Genomic DNA, 17,854 nt, shown 5'->3' with positions numbered 1-17,854 from the left:
GGATAAAGAGAGAAAAAGCTTAAGGATTCTTGGACAAATGTTGAATGGGTTATGTGAATTTTTTGGATTTTTGGATGAAGAACTAGATCAAAGGCTAGCAATTCATGTCCCCTTTACTCCCAAAACCACTTCTGTGAAGCCAAAAACCATCCTTCTTGATGAAAAATGGTTTTTCTCATCTCTTAACCTCTTGTTGATCCGTTTGTACATATGAAATCGGCATACTAAGGAGGATTAGGCTCCACTTTTGGATTGCTAAACCCTTGCCTATGACAGATTTCTATAATGGATGGCTATGGTGGGCTCTTAAGCAAATGAAGGGTGAAAAAAAGAGAAATCATTTTTTGTTTCTCATAGTCCATTAATCATTGGATTAAAGATTGAAAATTTCAAGTTTTCAAGAAGAGAATTAAAGCCACAAATTTTTCTTCTCTCCTCTCTCCAACAATTCAGCGGGGCAACGGTGGCGAAAACCAGGCATGGCGTAGGCAGGTTTTTCTCTCTCTACGTTGTGCTGTCGGGGCTTCTTCCTCACAGTCGGGTTGCCATGGGCGTAGAAGCTTGTTTTCAAAAGCTTAATGACTAAGCTTTATAAGCTTATTATTAGTAAAAGTTTATAAAAGCTAATACTCTTTAAAACACATCTTATTACTCAACCACGCACTATGTAAGGCTAAGTATTATTATTATTTCAGCAATTTTCATTTCTACATTTAAATCTACACCTTTTATCTTTCCATATCTCTCTTTCATCATCATGAACCCTCTACCCCCAACCATTCAAGAGAAAATTTAGTCACTCTAAAACTAGATTCTAGTTGAGAAGGAGCCAAGAATGGATCTAGAAAATAATTTATCTTGCAAGAAGAGGCATAGAGGTACTAGTGATGCATCTTCAAACTCTGATGGTCACCAAATTCAAAGAATCGTGCAAGCTAGTCTTAGAGATGACGAGTCTAGAAAGGAGAAGAAAATTAGCCACAAAGCTTTTATCTTTCAAGATTCTAATGGCAAGAAGGATGCTTGCACAATACTTGCCTAGCTTAGTCAGCTTGATGATTACTTAAGCACAAACCTAAATCTTGGAAGAGATTTAAGAAGTTCATTAAGAAAGAATTCTTACTCTCACAATACGGCTAGACAACGATAGTCCATTTTAGACAACTTGAGAAAGATAATATATTCACTTATGTGAATAGATTTTGGCAAACCTTGTTAAAAATATAGGTAATTTAGAAAGTTTGCACCAACGATCAAAGAAAGAAGTTCATAGCAAGTTTGAAACCCACAATTTGATTAGAAGTGAACATGTGTTTCGACCGCACTCTCTTAGCTCCACTATTTCCTTAGCCTTGAATTGTGAAAATAAAAATGGCATTCCATGACACCTCAAACCTCGACATCAAAGTTCTTGAAGCCTAAAACCTTTTCAATGTCATTCGATAAACCCCTCAAAGATAATAACACAGGTATTGATTGATGAATTCTCAACAACGAGCTAATAAAGATGATTCAAAAAAGTGTTTCAGTTGCAACGAGATTGGATATATCGTATTCAATTACCCATGGAAGTCAGAATATTTCACTTGGGATAAATGTGATCGATGGATGACAAAGATGAATACTCTTACCACAACAAATATTCTGATTTCTAAGGTAACATACACATTTCTTTTAACAAATTGTACAATAAATTTTATTTAAGAGTTTTTTTGTAAATTTCAAGGAGAGTTTTTATGCATCAAAAATAGAACTTCTTGGAGGAACTTGCCCTTTCATCTTGAACTCTGCTTTATGAATTCTCACTACTTTTATTCGTCTTCTAGTATGGGATACAAAGATTAATCTTGTAACGTATTAGTCGTCTATTATGGGACACAAAGATTAATCTTGTATGAAGGATCTCAATGCATACTTATCTCTAGATTTATGTGGAATAATTTTTGGTGGTATGGGACACTATAATTTATTACATATAGAATTCTTTGATAGAATGTCTATTTGTCATAATTAGAGAAGATACTATAATTTCTTTACTGTAAGAACTTTATCTCCTTTGCTTGAAAGAAGCAAACATGTAACTGAGGTCAGTTGCTTATCCAAATAGGAGGGATGTTCCATAATGTCCACCCTTTGGCTAAATGGGGACACCTGAATGTCAGTGTGCCATGCTAGTAAATTGTTATCATGGATGACTCCACATTAAAAACTAGTTAGCTAGTGTTATTGGTATAGCTTGAGACCATGCTTGACGGGTGTATGTTGTTGAAGTGTAACAAGTAGTACCATGCTTGACAATTGTGTGTTGTCAAAGTGAAACAAGTGGACTATACTAGACATCTGCACCATGATCGAAGTGTAACAATTGGTTTATGCAAATGACATGCCATTCTAGATGATGTGTATAGTGATATGCTCATCGAAGTGTAACCAGTGGTATGCTAGATGATGTGTATAATGACACTCTTCGCAGTGGTGAGTGTATGTTGTGTTTGTGCCTATCAACATTTGATATTGGGATTAATTGTTATGATAGCATTTAATTGGAACAAGTAATGTGTTTACGTTTGTGAGATAGGTGATGAGCAGTGCATGTGTTGCTATATCATCTCGGATTATTATTATTTCGTATGAGTTATTTTTTTGGCCATGTGCCAAATCATTGTACATATTATTTATACATGCTTGTGTGTGGCGTTGCTATATTACTAGCACGTGTGTTCGAGAAGTTTTGGTTATTTTATACTTAGTGTGAATAAGCTTTAGTACTTGAGTTATTTTTGTAAAAGTCGAACAACAAGCCCTATCTTTGTACACATAACTATTATTGGCTCCTTGGGCTATGTATTGAATACAATTCTCAAAATACTCATGTCATGAAAGGGATTTGCACGTATGAGGCGGGAGATTGCACCCAATAGTGTGTTGATGATGATGTTCTCATATTTTTATGTTATGCTTAAATCTTGTCAATGTGATGTAAGTCTATGTTTTGTTCCTTGATGTGTATGTGAGTTTGATTAATTCTTCAAGAAGTATATGAGGTCTTATGACAAAAAACATTGGTATCCTTGTGACAATGGATTTTCCCTACCCACGGCCAAAAGCTCGGTAGGAAGCTGGGGCTATTGGCCCACCGCTATCATGACGGGATGGACTGTTGTACCGGAGTAATTGGTTGAGGCATAACAGTCTGGACTGGCACCACATTCTATTTTTGAGCGTCCATGTGGTTTGGGGGTTGCCATCCATAACGGCTATTATAATAGCGCTACTTAGTGGAATGATTGGTCAGATTACAGATGGCACAATAGCGAGTTGATGTGTAGTCTTCCTTCAAATGTTTGGGGTTGGAACATTTCCCACACCACACTTCAAGTCGACCTCTAGATCCAAATGTTCTCACACTGCTCTTGATAACTTTGGTCAAAGCTGCTATCGGCCGTTCTACCTTGCTAGCTTTCCGTCTCCTCCGTTGCTTGTGCTTCTCATCTTCGTCTGATGAGTCCTCCGAATCGTTGTTAGATGTAGAATCCACCCCATTGTCGGACGTTGTGGAATTTGACTCTTGTGCCTTCTTCTTGCTTTTTTGTTTCTTTGTTGTGTGTGTGCCCTTTCTGATCGTACAATTGCATCCACCAACACATCAAAACCAATGTGAGCTAGATTCGTCGAAGCCAATGCTTGACGTAGCTTTGGTTGTTAGCCCTGGATGAACCAACCGTCGATGATTTCATTGGATGGATGATTGGCCACATCCACCAGTCTGTGGAGAGTGCGGAATTTTGTTGCATTTTTCTCCATCGATAGCTTATTCTGCCTAAGTGATTGAAGCTTATCCAGCATCTTGGTAGTGTGATACTGTTGAAGAAACGTAATGCTGCCTAATTGGTAAATTGCATATCAACATAATGTGCTTTTCATCCACCAGCTTTGGACTCCAAGGTGGATGAGAAAACATTCTGTTTTAAATCATCTAGTTGATTTCGATTGCCATTGACTTTCAAAAGTACTAACATGAGTATCAAGATTCTCTGAATGCTTTCCTTTGAAAATGGGGTAGTGTTTCAAAAGTACTAACATGAGTATCAAGATTCTCTGAATACTTCCCTTTGAAAATGGGGTACTTCATTTTCTCATTGTATTGTGCCATTCGAACATTCGGAGAGGTTCCATGAGAATCCCAAAACTTGATTCGATGGAGGTGGTCACGGGGCCCCTCGTATTGGCAGCGACGATAACACTAGGATCCATGGGCAGAATGTTGTTGTTTGGCCCATCATTTGAAGATTGACTTCCACCATCAAGAGATTTTGTCGAGCTAGTTGCACACTAATTGTGCCAGAGTATCCTTCGGAACGAATTTGAGAATTGTTTGCCTCATCATACTGATCCATCAGCACCACTCGTGACTGTCGCCTGCTCTTTTGTTGGCGCTGGGCCTCCTCCTACGTCAAAGCGCATTATGCACGTGGCTCTAGGGACATGATGCAAATGCCCTGGCACCACAACCGCCAGTAGCCAAACAGAATTCCACCTCTATGACATAAAGAATCACCATGCCATCATCCATGGGAAATGCATATAACGACAATAGGATCGGCGGTCAACTATTACTTATTGAGAGTGTCTCAACTCAACAAGTTTTGGACATGTGTTTGAAACTTATGTCCAAACCTCCAGAGCTACTAATGGATGCACTGAGAGAAGAGACTCTGCCTCACTTGCCATGTGTTCCGCATGCCACCTTATGGCTGGAATGTCCACCATGTGGAAGGCACTCCCGCCTGCCATGTGGCAAGTCCCAAGTAAGAGATTAAAACGATGCACTGCACTTCTATTTTGGTTTACTTCGCTTTGATTCTTATCATGCACTTCTATTTGGCTTTGATTGTTCTCATACCAAAAAAACAGTTGGCCCACCAAGCACTCAATGCCTAGGCAGCAATGTTTTTAAATCCACTCTAGTTTACACATTGCAAATGGTCCAGCACAACTGCTCCTCTCTCTCTCTCTCTCTCTCTCTCTGTGTGTGTGTGTCTATGTATGTACGTAGCGAAAACTCTTCACAACACTTCCCATGATTTCTAGGCGCTCTCTCTCTCTCTTTCGTTCGTGCATGTCTATGTGTTCGCGATGGTCGAGAAGAAAGGAACCCTGCAAACGAGAAGAGAGAAGAGAGGAGGGACCAGGTGGGGCGGAGAGACAAAAACGGGAGGGGGGGGGGGGGGGGTATATGCAGAGAGGACATCGTAAATTTTTCTATTGCTGCAAATCGATATGACTACAAATTTTTTTGATTCAAGCTTCCGCCACCTCCCCTCTACCTCTGGCCTCTGCAGACCTCACCTCTCAGGCTCTGACTTATGCAAGGAGTACTTTGAAAATGGTAAAATCAGTGCTTCATCCTCAACGGCACCACAGGCACACGGTAGTACTCCGCAGCCTCACCACAGAGAGCTCCTCAGAAGACATGGACCTCTTATGGAAGGAGTACTTCAGGGATCCTTCCCAGTGGTGGGACAATCTGAACAAGGTAAGTACTACTTTACAAGTTTGAGAGTGCAAGACCCATTTGGCTTTCCTCCTTGTGACAGAGTATTGTTTTACATCACAGACCAACCCAAGATACCCAGACTTTAAGCACAAAATCACCAAGGAGTCCCTTTGGATTCATGGCTGGTACAATCCACCTTGGGTTCAAGAAGAGCTGAGAAGAAGAGGACTGCAACCGCTGGTAAGATCGATAGAAGTGAAACATGGAGAGGTCTGTGTGGGAAAGGAAACGAAGACGTCGAATGCAAAGGGAATCCATCACAAATTACAACAAGAACAGGAGGAGGAGGCCGAGGCGTCAATTGTTAGCAATGGCAACCACCAAAAATTTCAAGAGGATACCGCTCTTGTGGCCCTACTGAAGGTTTGTGCCAAACAAAAGGATCTGTATAAAGGCAGCAGAATACATGCTGATATTCTCAAAAGGGGGTTGCAAAAGAACGTTTTCATAGGCAGCACCTTAGTCAATATGTATGCCAAATGTGGTGCACTTGCAAAGGCACAACAAGTGTTTGACAAGCTTGCAATTCGGGATGTAGTCTCCTGGACTGCGCTAATTGCAGGATATGCCCAGCATGGGCATGGTGAGGAAGCACTCAACTGTTTTGAACGGATGCAACATGAGGGCCTTTCTCCCAATGCAGTGACCTTTGCTTGCATCTTGAAAGCCTGTGGCAGCATAGGAGCAGCTGAGAAGGGCAAAGAAATACATGCTGAGATTGTCAGAGGGGGGTTTCTGAGAAAAAATATTGTGCTTGGCACTGCATTGGTGGATATGTATGCCAAATGTGGTACACTTGCAAAGGCACAACAAGTGTTTGACGAGCTTCCAGTTCGGGATGTAGTCTCCTGGACTGCGCTAATCGCAGGATATGCTCAACACGGGCATGGTGAGGAAGCACTCAACTCTTTTGAACGGATGCAGCATGAGGGCCTCTCCCCCAATGCAGTAACCTTTGCTTGCATCTTGCAAGCCTGTGGCAGCATAGGAGCAGCTGAGAAGGGCAAGGAAATACATGCTGAGATCGTCAGAGAGGGGTTACTGGGAAAAGATATTGTGCTTGGCACTGCATTGGTGGATATGTATGCCAAATGTGGTGCACTTGCAAAGGCACAACAAGTGTTTGACAAGCTTCCAGTTCGGAATGTAGTCTCCTGGACTGCGTTAATCACAGGATATTGCCAACACGGGCATGGTGAGGAAGCACTCAACTGTTTTGAACAGATGCAACGCGAGGGGCTCTCTCCCAATGCAATGACCTTTGCTTGCATCTTGAAAGCCTGTGGCAGAATAGGGGCAGCTGAGAAGGGCAAAGAAATACATGCTGAGATCATCAGAGAGGGGTTGCTCAGAAGCGATAGTGTGCTTGGGAATGCATTGGTGGATATGTATGCCAAATGTGGTGCACTTGCAAAGGCACAACAAGTGTTTGATGAGCTAGCAGTTCGGAATGTAGTCTCCTGGAATGTGCTAATCTCAGGATATTGCCAACACGGGCGTGCTGAGGAAGCACTGAACTGTTTTGAACGGATGCAAGGTGAGTGTCTGTCTCTGGACACAGTGACCTTTCTTTGCATCTTGCAAGCCTGCGGCAGCATAGGAGCAGCTGAGAAGGGACAAGAAATACATGCTGAGATCATCAGAGAGGGGTTGTTGGGAAAAGATATTGTGCTTGGGAATGCGTTGGTGGATATGTATGCCAAATGTGGTGCACTTGCAAAGGCACAACTGGTGTTTGACGAGCTTCCAGTTCGGGATGTAGCCTCCTGGAATGCGCTAATCGCAGGATATTGCCAACACGGTCACGGTGAGGAAGCACTCAACTGTTTTGAACGGATGCAACACGAGGGCCTCTCTCCCAATGCAACGACCTTTGCTTGCATCTTGAAAGCCTGTGGCAGCATAGGAGCAGTTGAGAAGGGCAAAGAAATGCATGCTGAGATTGTCACAGAGAGGTTGCTGGGAAAAGACAGTGTGCTTGGCACTGCATTGGTGGATATGTATGCAAAATGTGGCGCACTTGCAAAGGCACAACAAGTGTTTGACGAGCTTCCAGTTCGGGATAAAGTCTCCTGGACTGCACTAATTGCAGGATATTGCCAACACGGGCATGGTGAGGAAGCACTCAACTGTTTTCAACGAATGCAATGCGAGGGCCTCTCTCCGGATGCAGTCACCTTTGCTTGCATCTTGAAAGCTTGTGGCAGCATAGGAGCAGCTGAGAAGGGCGAAGAAATTCATGCAGAGATTGTCAGAGAGGGGTTGCTGGGAAAAGATAGAGTGCTTGGGAGTGCATTGGTGGATATGTATGCCAAATGTGGTGCACTTGCAAAGGCACAACAAGTGTTTGACAAGCTTCCTGTTCGGGATGTAGTCTCCTGGACTGCGCTAATCGCAGGATATGCCCAACTTGGAAAGCATGACATTGTTTTCGACTCATTCAACAAAATGATAGGAGAAGGTACAGAGCCAAATCTGGTCACATTCATTGTTGTGCTTAATGCATGCAGTTACTCAGGTTTAGTGGATGAGGGCCGAATGTACTTCAAGACTATGAGCACAAGCTATGGAATCATCCCGACTTTAGAGCATCACACTTGCATGGTGGATCTTTTTGGCCGTGCAGGGCACTTCGACAAGGCAATGGCAGTGATCAAGAAGATGCCATCTTCTGATTATCTTCCGGCATGGTTTGCTCTATTGGGTGCTTGTCGAAAATGGGGAAATGTGAAGCTTGGAAGATTGGCCTTTGAACATGCAGTACAATCGGATGAAAAGTCTGCTGTGGCTTATGTCTATATGAGTAATATTTATGCAGCAGCTGGCATGCAGAAGGATGCGGACAAGATTGAAGCTATGAGAATGAAAAATGAAGTATGGGAAAAGCCAGGACGTCGTTGGTGGACTGACGCTAGTGGGAATGTCCATTCATTTTGTGTTGGGAATAAAGGGCATTCACAAAGCGAAAATATCTATGCAAAGCTAGAAGATATTGCTCATAAAATATCACAAGAAGGGTATTGCCCAGATTTGATTTGGGTGTCACAAGACATTTTTAATGATGCAAAGAAAGAGGTGCTTATGTGGGCATGCTGAGGAGTTGGCCATTGCATGTGCCCTCATAAATACACCAGAAGGGGCACTTATACGTGTTGTGAATAACATGCAGATTTGTAGTAACTGTCATTCTTTTACGTCACTTGTATCAAAAATAGAAAAGCGCAAAATTCTGGTTAGAGACGCGAACTGCTTTCACATTTTCGAGGATGGGAAGTGTTCTTGTGGGGACTATTGGTGATGTTAGTGCAACTGCAATAGACTTTTATTCCACTTGAAATGATAACAGCTGTGCAACAACTGTTTTTGACCCTCTTTATTTTGCTGTATTGTTTGTTTGAATTAAGTAGCCTTTTAATCATCAATGTAGAAGTCCATACTTCCTCGGGTGGTCAGATCAAACCAGTTTGGTATCATGTCAGCTCAAACCAGTTTGGTATCTTTTTTTTGCAGAGATGAAATATTCACACCCATTTTGAATATCATTTGAGGAATAGAATTTTCTCTTCAGATCCCAGAGCTCGATCTCACAATCACAACACTTCAATTGGATTCGAATTCTGGTGTACCTGCCAAATGGGAACGCCTTTGCGTGCAAGCTTCGCCGTGGAAGCCACGCAAAGGCCAGCCTGGCTGGCACATTGCGAGGTGCCCATTGCCTGCCATGGAAGCCTGTGCATGCAAGCTTCGCCGTGGAAGCCATGCGAAGGCCAGCCTGGCGGGCAAGCTTGCATGGCTGCACCCATTGCTGCCATGGAAGTTTGTGCGCACTCAAGGTTCAGTTGCGTCTTGCAGCATGCATGCACGACGGATAATCGTCCTATCCATGCTGTTGTTTGGACCACTCACCCACCAACCACTTGAGCTCCAACCGCAGTGGATTTGTCCAACCATCCATCCACACACATACACAACGCTATATTTTATAGCTCTCTCAAGCTTTAATTAGCTCTGGACCATTAAAATTTGCTTTTTTGATGGCCTCAAAGAGGTCTTAGCAACCATCTAGAGTACATTTGCAAAGGTACAATATGGATGAAGAAGTCAAGAAGAAAAATCATGATTAGGACAGGCCTCTGGACTAGCACTAAATAGTATCACACGATTCTAGTGTGACATAGGAGGGAAGCATTTTTAGAACTTGTCAAGATATGATTATGGGGGAGGAGTTTGACCTCAATGCCACCCAAGCCTTAATCAAAGAGCAGGAGCAAGGTTCGTTTTTCTCCGTTTTAGGGTTTTGCCTGAGGAAAGATGGTGCACAAGCCCTAAAGGGCAGCAGAAGGCATGGTGAAACCCTCAATTTCGAAGTAGGAACTGCTGCCCGCAACTTCTTCTCCTGCCTATTTCTGCACCTCTCCTCCTGCCCCGTTTCTGCACAGCACCTGCCCGCCTTTCCCCTCCTCTGCGCCGCCTTCTCCTCCTGCCTGCCATCCTCCTCCTCTGCCTGCCATTCCCCTGCAACTTTTGTCCGATCTTCATGAGGTTTCCTGGGCTTCCACCGATCTATAGGAAGTTATTGGCATCCATTGGGTCAGCCTATCAGGCCTAGAATTTGAAGGGAACCCAACTTTTGGAAGTCTGCTCCTCCATCTCGGCTATCACAACCAACATTGACGGGCTACCATGAGTCATGGTAATCGTTAGTGACCTCTGCCTTACAGATGATCATGTGATGTTGCCAGGACCGGATGGCACTACTAGTGCCGTGTTGTGCCGACAAGTGGGCTACATTGCTAGTGACTGTCCTAGAGCCAGGGGTCACACTAGGAGATGGCGCAAATGCACCCCCATGCGACACAACTCGCGGTCCCTCCACCCTCCACTGTCCCCAAGCCTCGGCTTGTTTGGGTTTATAGACGGGTTGACAGACATGCACCCACTCCTGATCCCCCTGATCACATGAGATCCCATCATAGCGTGGGACAGCTGCAGATGTTGATGCATCACCTCCACAACAGGATGTATTAAATGGGAATCTTTTGTATGAGGATGTATTGCATGGTGATGCACAATAGAGTGTGCAAGAAGATGAGTCAGATATACACGCCTTGCAACATCTTGGTGATGATGTCCATGTTGACAGTGTCTTATGCTCCTCGATTGCCATCATGCCTGAGAACTTTCCATCCCTTGAGGCAATGCAGACCTATGAGAGGTGCTAAACTAGATTTGGCACCAAGTTTTCTGCCTCTTTACCATGAGAGTTGTCTCATGGAATGTGCAAGGCCTTGGTGGTGTCTTCCCTCACTGCCACAGAAGCAGGTCATTAGGAACCCACTTCACCTGTAGTTACAGATGATTCCATGGATATTTTGCTTCTACATGAGCATAAGCTTGATGCCAACCAATGCACTAGAACTGGAAAGCTTTTATCTGGGCACACCTTTTGGTCTGCTGCACATGGTACTAGAGGTGGAGGATGTATTTCAGTGATAGTCACATTTATGCATTGTATATTTGGTCATTGAACTATTATCCGAGCAAGAGCACAATAGATTAGGCTTATGCAAGATGGATTGAAAATTGGTGTGTTGAATGTGTATGCTCCTAACCTTAGAGGAGAAAATTCTCTTTTGGAATGCCATCATGGTCTCTCCATCAGGCAGATCATCGGATTGTTGGAGGTGACTTCAACGTGGTTGAGCGACCCGCGGATAAGAAGGGGGGACATGAAGGCATCATTCACCCACTCAAAAGGGCATCCTGGGAAAGATTTATTATTTCTTTTCATGGTACGGATTGTTGGTTAGAAAATGGGAAGCCATATTCACTCTTCTTCTCTTGAAAGGTGGTGATAAGACTAACATTGCACAATGGAAGCCGTTCACATTGCTTAATATTGCTTATACAATCCTTGCTAAGACAATGATCATAAGACTACAACCAGTGTTACAAATGGCCGTTCATGATACATATAATGGATTTCTCAAAGGGAGGAGTATTTTTGACAACTTTGTTCCTTTTGGGAGGCGGAAGACTAGGCCAAGGCGAGTAATCAGCCCCTGGCCATACTATTTCTTGATTTTGAGAAAGCCTATGCTAGAGTGGATTGGGATTTCTTGGAGGTTACACTTTGTCGCATGGGCTTTTCTCAGGATTGGATTGTTGGTTTAGCTAAGCTATGGAGGCCCAAAGGTGAGCAAGGCCATGGCTATGGAGCACAATGGTAAAGAGAGAGTTAGAGAGAAGACAATGCTTAAGAGAGAGAATGTATTGCAAGCCTAAATGATGTGATAGTTGCTTGATGAATACAATGAAAGTACAAGTACCTTTATAGGTTACAAAGGTTGTCTCCTGACATAATTGCTTATGTCATTCATACACAAATATCTAGATTTTATTGTGACCTCTCTAAGAGGTGGTTCACACACACAAACACAAACACAAACACAATAAGTGACCCCTCTAAGAGGTTGTTCACATGCATAGGTAAGACTTTGATAAGCCCATTTATTATTACAATAATTTGCTTCTTGTGTGGGAAGTTCGTTGTCCTCAATGATGTTGGCATTTGCTTTTTTGTGGTAGCAATACTTTTCATTGTGGTTGTTTTACCATAATGTCTGCATAGCTTTTTCGAGTAATAGTCCTTTTCAGCATGGTTGTTCCTTCCACACAGGGAACTGTTATTGCTTTATTGTTCTTTTTGATGAAGAAGGAATTGTTCCCCCTATTGCCTTGTTCTTGAGCTTCTTCTCTTCTTCTTTGAAAGAGTTGATGACTCCTTCTAGGGTGAGGTTTGGGAGATTTTTGAGTGTGGTGACGAGGTTACCATAGATATCATCTGGCATCGATTTGATAAGCTATAACTATGGCTACATCTTTCTCCACATTTTCTTTGAGTGTGGTGATGAGGTTATCATGGATATCATCTGGCATGGATTTGATAAGTACATCTTCCTGTACATTTGCTTCAAGTGCTGCAAAAGTTGATTCATTAGAGACTTCATTTTATTCACATGAGCGTCGAAGCTCTCATGTGATTGCATCATGAGTCCATAGAACTTAAGCTGCACAAGGAAACCTTGGAGTTCTTCCCTTGAGCTCCGAAGAGCTTGTCCAGCATCTCATAAGCTTCCTTGGAAAAGTTGGGAGCGCAGTCGTAGCATGGCAATAGGTAGTAGGGTCAGACTGAGTGAGTGCACACCGGAGAAGACAGAGTGTTGGAGTTGGTGCAATTGACAAGGAGAATGCTACTGATGCGAGCAAGGTTTCCACAAAGCAAAACAATTGTGCAGAGTTGGTGCAGTTATGGTGTTGCTGATGGCCAAGATGAGAGGCCTGATCGTGTTGCAGCTTCGATACCAAATGTTGGTTTAGCTAAGGCTATGGAGGCTCAAAGGTGAGCAAGGCCATGGCTATGGAGTAGCAAACAGTCGAAGAGAGAGAGAGAGAGAGAGTTAGAGAGAAGACAATGCTCAAGAGAGAGAATGTATTACACGACTAAATGATGTGATAATTTCTTGATGATTTCAATGAAAGTACAAGTACCTTTATAGGTCACAAATGTTGCCTCTCAACATCACTTCTTATGTCACTCATACACAAATATCTAGGATATGGTAAATCCTTGTACCTAGTGGATATCATGATTCATACCTCTCTCTCAAAGATTCCTAGCTATCAGGCACCACAACTCTATTTACCTTGACCACGTGGACTTAGAGATGGATGTATTTACCTTGCATGACTTGCAGGTGGTGGTGGTGGCGGTGGCATATAGCTAACATCTACCCAAGGGGTCGCACCATACAATGAGCTTGATAGCGTTTTTGCTTTTATATTGGACAATCCTTGCATGAGAGGTTGGGTTTCCAAGATAGGCAGAGCTCCCCGATAGTTGATGACATCAGCTAAATGGTTTCCCTTTCCTGGAGTATGGTTTTTTCTTTAAAAACCCTTAAAATTCCTCTCAAGGATTCTGAAAGAAAGATACAACATTGCTCTTATATATAGATATAAAATATATATAGAGAGCAATGTTGTAGGTATTTGTTCAAAAATGAATAAAAACCTTTGTAGTCATCCTCCATAAGTAGCCTAGGTGCTGTTTAGCCATTTTGATGTCCTTTGTGAGGTGCCAAACTTGGCTGTCAGAGCTGTTGAACGTTAAGAACTTAGCCAAGACTCCTAAGAGGAAGTTTTCCCAACCTACTTCTCCTTGATTGCACACATTTCTGGCTCTTTGGTCCACCTGATCTTGCTCCATGTGTCCCCATCTCAATATACATGACTTGGCCTAATTCACCCAAAATGAGTGCATTAGTACTAGCAACATGGAAATGGAATTAGATATGTAAGAGAAGATTTTTTCATTCCATTCTTGCTTGATTCAGATGAGTTTAGACTCCAAAAAGTAATGTAAAACACCAAAAAGGAAGACTGTCAAAAAAGAGGAAAAAAAAGCATGAGATTTTTCGTTAAGAGAATAATGACTGTACATGCCAAGGTTAGAACCTTGGACCTGCACATTGGGAGGTAAGAGTGTTACATTAGGCAAAATATCACCTCCGAAAAATTTGGAGTTGATATGGTCAAGTTATGCCTTCCCCACTAAAAGGTAGATTCCAACGATTGTGACATCCACCCCCGAAAAATTTAGAGTTAATATGGTCAAGTGTTGTCTTCCCCACTAAAAGGTAGATTCCAACAATTGTGACATCTATGCCTCCAAAAAATTTGAAGTTGTGTTAAGGCTCACCCTAACCCTCCTTGAAACACATCCAAAAAATTTGAAGTTGTGTTAAGGCTCACCCTAACCCTCCTTGAAACACATCCAAAAAGAGCTTACCTGGTGAACTGCAACTGTTCGTGAGGATCTTTCCAATGGTTGAGCTCGTAACCCTCGAGGTCTCCAAGCTCTACAACTCCTTGAGAAGCAATCCCACCGCCACGACTCCCACGAGCATTGTCACACCGCTGCGTTGCACTACGGGTCCTCGTCCCTCCTCTCACCTCACTTCGCTCACACACACTCACTAGCATGCATTAGGGAGAGAGATTAGCAAGAGGAGTAGCAAGAGCAAGACTCAATTATACAATGGGAGAGTATGCTGTATTATGAGAGAAATTCACTTATATACATGGCCATAAGTATTCACACTCACTTAAACTATGGCCGGCCGGGCACTTTAGGCTCATAAGAGGCCTAATGCTATTACATTGAATACTCTCATAATATATCCATGAAGTACATTACTTATTAGGACTTCATCCTATCTTGCTAACCACACGCTCTTGAAGCGAGAATTGCCATAAATACTCTGTCACACCATTACGGGCGCGCGTCCAAGTTGTAGCTTTGGACACTATTACTTGATATCTTGAATGTATGGCCCTTTGGTGTATCTATCGTGACTCCTTGATGTAAGATAATGGAGGTAGCTCTTGTTAATCCTAGAATTGGATTAACAAGTTGATATGGTCAAGTTATGCCTTCTCCACTAAAAGGTAGATTTCAACGGATTGTGACATCCATCCTGTTCGAAACCCTATTGTTTACCAAATTGATTTGAGGTTCTCTAGCTGAACACTACATCATTATTACATTGCAAAACAAAATGAGAGGGAATCTAGTTGTGAGGTCAAAATGAGAGGGAATCTAGCTGTGAGGTCAAAATGGGTCAAAACCTATTCGGTTCCTTCTCTTGGAAGACTTTAAAACAAAATGAGGGTAAGTCCAACTATAAGATGAAATATGTTTCATCCTTATTTGGTTCCAGCTCTTCTAATACCTTGAGACACATGAATTCTCACATCGAGACAAATGATGATTATGAAAATTCTCGTATCAAGACATATGATGATTGTGAAGGATTGGATGTCACAACTACTGGAAACTACCTTTTAGTAGGAAAGACATAACTTGACCATATCAACTCCAAATTTTTCGTAGCCATGGATGTCCCAATCATTGGAATCTACCTTTTAGTAGGGAAGACATAACTTGACCATATCAACTCCAGATTTCTTGAAGGTAGTAGATTTAGAATCTACTTTCCAAGGGCTCTCCAAGGGTATGTCACATGTGAGGGTTTTAACGTAAGATTCATAAGGTTCACCACGGCCTCCTTTTTCTAGCAAAGTGATGACATGGCTCTCCTTAGAGGGTCCCTTTTTAGTCCAAATTTTGGCTAATGCCACTTGGATTAGAGCTTGTTGGCATGTCACGGTCTCTCTCTCTCTCTCTCTCTCTCTCTCTCTCTCTCTCTCTCTCACACACACACACACACACACACACACACACACACACACATGCAAAATGCTTGATAAAAACATTTTTTTCAACCAATCAAAATAAGAACAACTTCTCAATTTACCCAATTTTAGTTCCAAAATATATACTACATGTTGGTTTTATAACTAAAATATACAATAAACAAATCCTTCAAATAAGGGCAATGAAAAATCTTAGTCGTTTTTTCATAATTCTAGTCAATAAAAATACATTGCTCATGCACGCTCTCTATTATTTGCATTTGTCATTTTTGGTGAGCTCCTTTTAGAAACGTGTGGGAAAGCATAACTATTCACCTTAATGTATTTGCATTAATTAATGCCACTACCACGTCAGTGGCATTAATTAATGCATAACAATAAGTGTGACTATTCTATATGTGCTGCAGTGATTTAATGAAGGCATGAGTTGATTGGAAGTTCTTGATGTGTGTATACTAGAAACAACACGACATTTTAAGGGTGTTTACAAACTATGGGCTTTCCCACGAAAAAGGTTGAGAGCTGTGGGTAGGCACCTTTTTGATAAACAATTGCTGGGGGCAACAATACCCTTTACAGACTGCGGGCATGCCCACGGAAAAGGCATCCTGCAAAACTGAGAGCTGTGGGCAGGCTATTCCGCCCGAAACTGGAATGGTGGTTGTTGGGCTCCAGTCAGCAAACACATCAGCGCGCTGAGGATGCATGGGCGTAATCACAATTTGTAAAGAAATGCGAGATGGGCCTTTTTCATGGGCTTCACCCAAGTGTGTAAACAACCTTAGTATAAATAGTGAGATGTGTGAAAAGCACTCTAAAAATCTGATGACTCAACATGTAGTAGCACAGTCAAACCCAGAAACATAACGTGTGAGAGAATTAGGCGGCATGACGTGAGGACTATTAAATTTGCAGCAATGTGATGAGCTATGGTGGATCAAATGCTAGAATCAACATCATTAACAAAGAGATTAGATGATGATTTAGGCATGGATAATCAAAAACTAGTAAATTCTCATTAGGCCAATGCCTCAATTTATAGAGTTTACATCCAAGCATCCAATCCCACTAATCTCTCCTTGATTCACTCCACCTCTTTTGCTTGATTCTCTCCACCTCTTCCCAAAATATCTCCACACATCCTAAATCTTCTCATGCTACCCTTTATTCACTCTCCCAGTAGATACCTCTCATCTTTTCACAGCTTCTCACTCATTTACAGATTTTCTTTTACAGCCTCTTGCTAAGGGTTTGTTCCCACACACACCCTATTCACTTGTATATTTCAACACCTCCCCTCAAGTGAATAATCCTAGCACACCTGGACCCTATACCAAGTTTCCCTCTTACTTGGTAGTCCACGACCAGTGCCTCAAGTCCCTAAACTCATAGTCCTTGACACACTCTCTCTCTCTATGTGTCCAAGGCTATTACAAGTACCCGTGACCTTGACTAAAGTGCTCCCACATACATCTACCACATGGCCTACATCATTGGTGGCTCAGAGGTGGTTTTACTCTGTTGGGGTAGGTTACATTGGGTTGTGGGGTTTCTCTCTCTCTCTCTCTCTCTCTCTCTCTCTCTCTCTCAGAAAAGATGATCTGACTCCACTTCCTTAGGAGCCTCCATGAAGTTTGCCGATGTCGTTCCTTCTCCACTGGGTTTGCTGTAGCAGTCTCTTGCCATGTGTCCTAGCTTCCCACAGTTGTGGCAAGTGAAGGTCCTTCCTCCTACTCTACCTCTTCCTTGTCCTCATCCTCGAGAGAATTCTCCTCGGGTGAAGAATGCTTTTTCTTCTCCATCTGTTGAGTCTAGCCATTTCTTCTCTTTGACCTTGGTCTCTTGCTCTAGTAGAGCTCCTTCTATCTCATGCAGCTTCAATTCAGGTACATTCTTTAAGGTTGCTACAATGTTTTCATATTCACCTTTGTCCACACTCTTTAGAAGACACTCTTCAGAAGCACTGCTAGTGCCTCATCATCTTCTACCTTGTTATTGCCAATGGGGCTGCTAGCTGTT

At 42.4% G+C, this 17,854-nt stretch overlaps 1 pseudogene across 1 annotated transcript; it reads left to right on the top strand.

The window, feature by feature from the left end:
* The first annotated feature begins 5,260 nt into the window (after positions 1–5,260).
* LOC147609566 (pentatricopeptide repeat-containing protein At2g27610-like) lies at positions 5,261–8,897 on the top strand (annotated as a pseudogene). The gene is made up of 2 exons (XR_015264235.1): positions 5,261–5,536; positions 5,618–8,897. The product of XR_015264235.1 is annotated as a pentatricopeptide repeat-containing protein At2g27610-like (transcript).
* The last annotated feature ends 8,957 nt before the right edge of the window (positions 8,898–17,854 follow it).

This window comes from Cibotium barometz, chromosome 51 (genome assembly GCF_041138505.1).
Source record: "Cibotium barometz isolate CiBa-2024 chromosome 51, ASM4113850v1, whole genome shotgun sequence".
Lineage (NCBI taxonomy): Eukaryota > Viridiplantae > Streptophyta > Polypodiopsida > Cyatheales > Cibotiaceae > Cibotium > Cibotium barometz.
This window is presented reverse-complemented; position numbering and strand designations above follow the sequence as displayed.